Source organism: Octodon degus, unplaced genomic scaffold (genome assembly GCF_000260255.1).
Source record: "Octodon degus isolate 3935 unplaced genomic scaffold, OctDeg1.0 scaffold00433, whole genome shotgun sequence".
NCBI classification, from domain to species: Eukaryota; Metazoa; Chordata; class Mammalia; order Rodentia; family Octodontidae; genus Octodon; species Octodon degus.
In genome coordinates this window covers 230,389-237,148 of record NW_004525009.1, presented here as the reverse complement: position 1 = coordinate 237,148, position 6,760 = coordinate 230,389, and the positions used below count along the sequence as shown (strand labels likewise).

Below are 6,760 nucleotides of genomic sequence, written 5' to 3'. Positions count from 1 at the left end.
TGTTTTAAAACTTTTGTTGCCTAGGTACCATTTATTGATGAGTAAAGGGACATTATGGCTTCTGTCACTGTGCAGTCTGTTCTCTGTCCTCAGTCTTCCAGGATGGTTCTAACAGATTCTGTCCATTTCATTTGGGAGTCCTCACTCCTTTTTGAAGTAATGTTGAAACTTGCAACATTTTGGCACAGAAACTGTGCTTTTAGATTGCATTAATTCAAACCAACTCCCTTGTCCTCTGTTGGCGTGATTCTTCCAGTCTATTGAAATACAAAGGTGATTTTCTGAGACTTCTCATAGTTCAAGAGGAAATTCTGGATCGTGGAAAAGGATCGGCCCCTCAAGTGGATTAAGGATGAGCCTGCCCACCTGTTTAGGGAAAAAGAGACCAGCTCATTGTTTGAGCTCTCAAACCTGTTGCAGAAATGTTTCTTTTAACTGTTGTTCCACTCTTTGCTGTTGTTAAGGTGTGTTTGTTAAAAGCTTTATTGAGGTAGAGTTTATGTACAGGTAATTCCTCAATATTTTAGTCTAATATATTGTAGCAAGGGCATATAGCTGCCTGTAGGAAAATCAAGAGTAGAACTGTTAACTTTATCCTCAAAAATAAAACCCTCACAGATGCTAAGGAAGAGTTATCATTGAGCAACTTATGGAAATTTTGTAGCTTTAGACTCTTTCAATCAAAAAGCCATGTGTTCTTATTGTTGTATGGGTATACTTCCCCTCCTTACCAGTGTTAATTAGGATCCAAGGCAATGTCTTATTCTGCTTGGCTTATACTGGGCCAAGAAAAATCTAAGCCCAGCATCAATCTACTTTATTCATATGATTTCCAAGGTTTGTGCACAGTCAGAGCTCTCTTACTCCTTTTTTACACTGGATTAAGGGCAATTTAGTGTTTTTATGCACAGAAAACACAAGAGTACACTTAGCCCAGTTAGTGTCAAGCTCTTTAGCCTTTGTTTTCTCCAGCTAGGCAATACGAGCCACAGATTTTGAACCCAGAACGTTGCCTCCTGAGTGAAGGTGGATCTCATCGTATCTTTCATTGTAGTTGGTCCTGATGGCCTCCACTGGCTTGCTCAGCTCACCTTTGTCTTCTGAGTTGACTTGCATGAAGGTGACTGTACAGGTGTTCCTGTGGACCAGACGCCCCATCCTGGCCTTGCCCTTGATGATGCAGTAAGGGACCCCATCTTGCAACACAGGGCAGGCAGGAAGACCACCAGCTCCATGGGGTCCACATCATGTGCAATCACCACAAGCTGAGCCTTCTTGTTCTCTACTACACAGGCTCTGAGGACCAGTGCCCTCTTAGTGGGGACATCCCCTTTGCCAGCAACTTTCTTCTCTGCCTAGGCCAAAAGCCTCAGCTTCTTCTCTTGCTTGGTCTCTGGTCTGTACTTGTGGGCAAACTTAAGCAGCTAGGTAGCTGTTTGGTGCTCCAAGGCCTGGGTGAACTGGTTAATTGCAGGGGTCTCCTTTTGCTGCTTGTACATGAGGGCCCTCTGTCACTTGAGCCAGAGGAAGCAGGGCCATTTGACAAAGTGGATGAGGTCTGTTTTGGGTTGGATGTCCTGTTCAATGAAAAAATTCTTTGGCCTCTTCTCAAACAGGGAATTTACCACCTTTTGGCCTCCTGCTTCACAGCAGCAGTGGCCGGGGCCACCTTCTTGCCCTTGGGCTTCTTCCCTTTTGGCATTTCGGCCGACTGACAGAAAGAGCTCTCTTATTCCTTAGCAGAGTAACTATCTCTGATCACTAGAGTCATGGTCCTTGCAAGCACCTCAGGTGTCCTCTTCCCTGGATTGCCATTGTGTGAAGTGCAAAGCAAGGCCTTGCAGGAAGCACAGCAGTGTCATGAGAAAGTAGGTTCATGGTTCCATTGCCCAGGAGAACCTGGGACACACGTGCTGGTGAGTGCTCTGCTGGATATGCTGCATCCACTAGAGGAGTCTTGAAGCTTAACTAAGTATTTCAGCAGGTCCCCATGTTGTGGTGTAAACAACCCACCTTATCTGCTCTAGGGTGTTGTCCGTTGTGTCACCTCTGCAAGTTTACGAGTTTAACCAAGTGATTCACACAGAGCCAGGGTCCCGTGTGCTACACTGCACCCATGTTCAGGCAGCCAGCTTACAGCATGAGGAAGGAAAGTGACTTGTCCTCCCTTTGCTCTTCGTCTTTTTCTATCTCTGTGTCCTTGTACTGGTGCCCCGGTGCCATGCCACACTGCTTTGGAATCAGCTGATTCATCACTGAAACTTCTCCGGACTATGAGCTGAATCAACCTTGCCCTCTTTAATTTGCCTTTCAGGAATTTTGTCTCAGCATGGAGAAGACACTAACCAAGACAGTTAGGATGCAGCATGGGGCTCATTCTGTCGTTTGGGTACACATACTATTTCTGGGGAATAATTGCTCTTCATTGGGGTGATCTCTGTCTTCAACTTTATAATGAACCGTGTTCAGGTGCAGAGGTGTACGAAGGCGTGCTAACTATTGCTCCTGTATCCTTTCAACAAGTCCCCACGTGCCTCTTTTCTCTCATTAGAGTGATTCAAATATGAGTTTTAAATGAACCCAGGAAAAGAAACCTGGCATCAACCCATGGCTGGATTATTTCTGGTCATGGGAACAAATGCCACAGTTGCTGCAGTGAGGCTTGTATCTTCAGACACCAGTGAGCTGAAGACAGTGGTTCCCACTATGCAGAGCACTATGGACCAAGCATTTGACAGCCATAGCCCATGGAAAGCAATGCATAGGAGCTTGCTCAAAGGACTTTCCAGTCCCTCAGCTGGTCACTTCTGCTGACCACACTATGCACAGTGGCTGGGAGAAATACATCCCATCGAATTTGTTAATAACCAATGGATAAAGCCTGTGGTGCTCACACATTCTTGGGCTCATAGAGATGAGTGTGGATGTCCAGGAAGATCCTCTAGCAGATGTCCTGGTGATGCCCTCTCTCTGGAGTTCTCCTTAAGATGAAAGCTTACACCTGCAGGATGTGGGTCACACTGGCCCTGAATGCACAGTGAAGGCCTTTCTGGTTATGTAGGCTGACCTGTGTGGCTCAGGTCCTCTCAGGAAGTGACTGCCTGACCTTTGGGACAACTTCCTGTCCTCACAATGGCATCTGTTATTAAACACCAGGGAGGCCTGAGCCTGCTGTGCCATGCTGAGTGGGCTCTGCCCCTTGGATATATTGCTGGCAGGAGGAATGAGTCCCCACGGTTTCCACTTAAATTCCAGCTCTGGCAACACATTAGCTGGGTTTGTTCTTCCTCAGCGTTCCAAATCCTACTGCTGAAACAGAGTTGTAAACAGCTGAGAATATTTGCGGTTAAGATTCTGCCTTTGCTCTCAGATTTCCGTAGATGCTTACCCTTCCACTCCCTGGTGTCTTGGGAAGCCCTGGTACCCAAGCCTAGTGGCTTTCTCTCAGCAAGGCATCCAGGTGTGTCAGTAAGCTCTCAGTGTCTGAAGCACATTTTCTACCTCCGGCCCACATCTTCAAATATTTCTTCTGAAATTGTTTTGCCCACACTTAGCAATAACTGGAGGCTTCCCCTGAAAAGTAATGTGTCTGTCATACTCAGATTTCCATTTTTTCTCTCAGTGGCATAGGCTAATTGGATTCCACTTTTCACATCCCCTGGGTGGAAACAGTCTAAGTGGTGCTACAATTTCACTTTGAAAGTAAATAACATGATTGAATCATTGATTTCTAAAATGCATTTTTATGTTCATTTTTGGTCTCTTTTCAATGAAATTCTAGCTAACTCGTTTTTGACGTTCCTAAAACATTTTCATTTCATTGTGCAATAATTGTGTGTTCTGGTTGGGTGTTTTTTATGTATTTAGTATAGGTTATACAAGGTCTCACTACACAGATTGGACTTGTAGTGATCCTCCTGTTTTCAGCCTCCCAGTTACTAGAATTACAGGCATGCATCACAATGTCCAGTCTTAGTTGCCATCTAAGTGGGCCCCATCGGAGGGGGTGGCCCACAGAGCATGCTGGGGATCGAATCCCAGTCCTTGCATCCATCTAAGCGGTGCTTTCATCAGCTGAGCTATAGGGCCAGCCCTGTGATTGGGTGTTTTTGTTTTGTAAATACGTGTGTTATTTAAAGACAATTATTTAAAGACATGGAAACTTTGAAGATTGATTAGTATGAACAGCTATATTTTCAATGCAGAATTTATTCATTCTACAGCACTGAGTAAAAATTCAGGCCAAATTATGGCATCGAGGATATTGATATAGAAAGGCTGTGCATGGGAGTGCCATATGCAGGTCAAAGTTTCTCTTCTCAAATGGAGAAGGACAGCAGTGGAAGAGCTAAGGCTGCCAAATGATTATTTCTTTGGCTACATGGTGATGTTTAAAACATGATCTGTGGATAGGATCTTCTGATCCACCTAAGGGTGAAGAAGCAGTGGAATGACCAGGAAGAGGCACCAAAACTTCCTCCAGAAGATGGATGAAAAATGGAGGGAAGGAGCCTGCAGGTGGTTTTAGGTCCAGCCATGAAAGGGTATTCTTCATTTTTGTTGTCCTTTGGTCTTCAAATGTTTGTGACCCATGATAATTACCTACCTAAGTGTAGATTCATTTTAGGAAGTGGTACTTACTCATACATCATTTTTTCCATTTCATTTTATTTTTCTCTGCCTTTTATCAGTGTATAACCCATCTTCTGAATAGCCAACATATAATGCTTCTTTAATAGATTTTTAAATAATTTTACTGAGAATCAAATAGCAATGAGACAGTTTGAAAACCAATTAGTAAGACAGATTCAATAATAAATACATTGCAAATTGTTGTCTTAGTGGTGATTCATTGTTCTCTTTAATATATCTTTTTAGTCACTCACTATCTGTTCTCCCATGGAGAAAAATTAAGGAGAAAATTTGACAACAATTATTTTTTGAAATGAATTTATTGAGAAATATTAATTCTAATGCAAAGACATCTGAATTCACTCTCATTAGATATGCTTTGCACAGAGGAGCAAAATAAAACATTTTAACAATTAGATATTTTGTAGGTCACTATCGGAAACCCAGTTGATTGTTAAAATAAGTTGTATCCATAGAAGGAAATTTTGGCCTTGGTTTCAAGGAAATCTTGTATTACATTAAGGACTGAGTACTGTGATAGACTAAGAGCTCCTGTAATCCACTGTGTGCTGAGGCAAGTACTGGAGAACGTAGACAACTTGTGAGGTTTGTGTGTGGGGCTGTATATCCTCTGTCTAAGGAGAATGGCAGGACTTCAGACAGCACGTAGAGACTGGATGTCCATGCTGTTTGCTCCTCACCGGAATAAATGATTTGCAGCGAGGAATCATTGAGGGGTACAGTGAAGATTTTCCTTTATTACAGTGCATCTGGTGGGCCTCTGTATATGTTCCTTCCTCATCCTCATTGCCCTTGTTGTAAATGGGAAGAGAGAGAGAGAACATACACATACAGGTGGGAGTGAAGGCAGTAGCTGGTGAGAGGCACGGTAGCATGTGGCTGCATCTACGACGTGTCTTGTCCCTGCCATAACCCAGTCTCTTCACCAAAGGAGAAGGAATCGTGTCCCTCCATATCTTACTGGGAGAAGAGCATGGAATGAAGTGCCACAGGAACACACTTCTTCACTCTCTTGTCTGCTATGTGATCACATGCATAAGTAGTGCTGTGAGGAACATGTCATTAATCATGGCTTTTTGCTTATACAGTGTTGTGTAAGGTTCCATTTCGACAGAGATAGACAGGTAGAGTTGTTCCTACCACAGAAAAAGCACTCAGTGAACATTAGTTCCTGTTCAGCACTCATTTCTAGGAAGCTACTCAGCCTCAGCTTCTGCATCTAAACCTGGCCATGAGTCCCGCAGGAAGTGTAGGGTTTCATGGTCATATCTTTTAGTGTACTGTTGACCCTTGCAAACCTTCCACTGCAACAAGGAGAGAAGTAATCTTTATGAATTCTTTCCAGTGTTCCTCTTCAGTGTGATTTCCTTCTTCACACAGCCTAGAAATGTACCAGAGTATGACAATAGATCCCTGAGCAGCAGCAAGGATGACCTGTGCTGCAATATCTACAATGAGGTGGAATTTGGATATGGTGTCTGCCCTGGGGCCTCTTCCAACCTGTTTACAGGAGCTACTGCAATCAGCTTGCACTCAGCAGGAGTGTCATAGGGAAACTGAATGCATTTTGTTATGTGCAGTGATCACTAGGCATTTGGGAAGAAGAGCCCGCCTGCAGGTGCAGCTCAGTGGTGGAGGGCTTCCCTAGAATGTATGTGAGTCTGGGCTGCATTCCCACACAGTGGACCCCGAGATCTATTAACATAACGGGAGGATGCAACAAAGTTTCATAGTGAGCTTAGGGCCTGAGCAGACCCTAAGATCCTAACAATCCAGTCCTGTTCACTCTCCATGTATTTAGGCAGTCTTGTCCGCTTTCTGGCAGTTAGGATTCTGTCCTAACACGGAGATTTCAAGAAATATTTTTTATTTTTGGTTGTGCTAGACATGATCATGTTCATAACACCTGAGTGTTGCACCCCTGAGTCACCTTCACAGCCCTCCCAATAAACTAATTTGCTCGGATAAAAATCCAGAGGTCAGATCTGTCCTAACAGTAATGTTCCTAACGCTTTCAGATTACCCACTGCCTGCGAGTCACTGATCATATCATCGTGTTCCTGTCTGAAAGACCAGGAGGATCTAAAGACTGGGACTCTTTAGAAAT

The 6,760-nt window shown here is 43.9% G+C and overlaps 1 pseudogene; it reads right to left on the bottom strand.

Moving 5' to 3' along the window:
• LOC101591924 overlaps positions 1-1,702 on the bottom strand; it is a 21,058-nt pseudogene extending 19,356 nt beyond the window's left edge.
• Between the last annotated feature and the right edge of the window lie 5,058 nt (positions 1,703-6,760).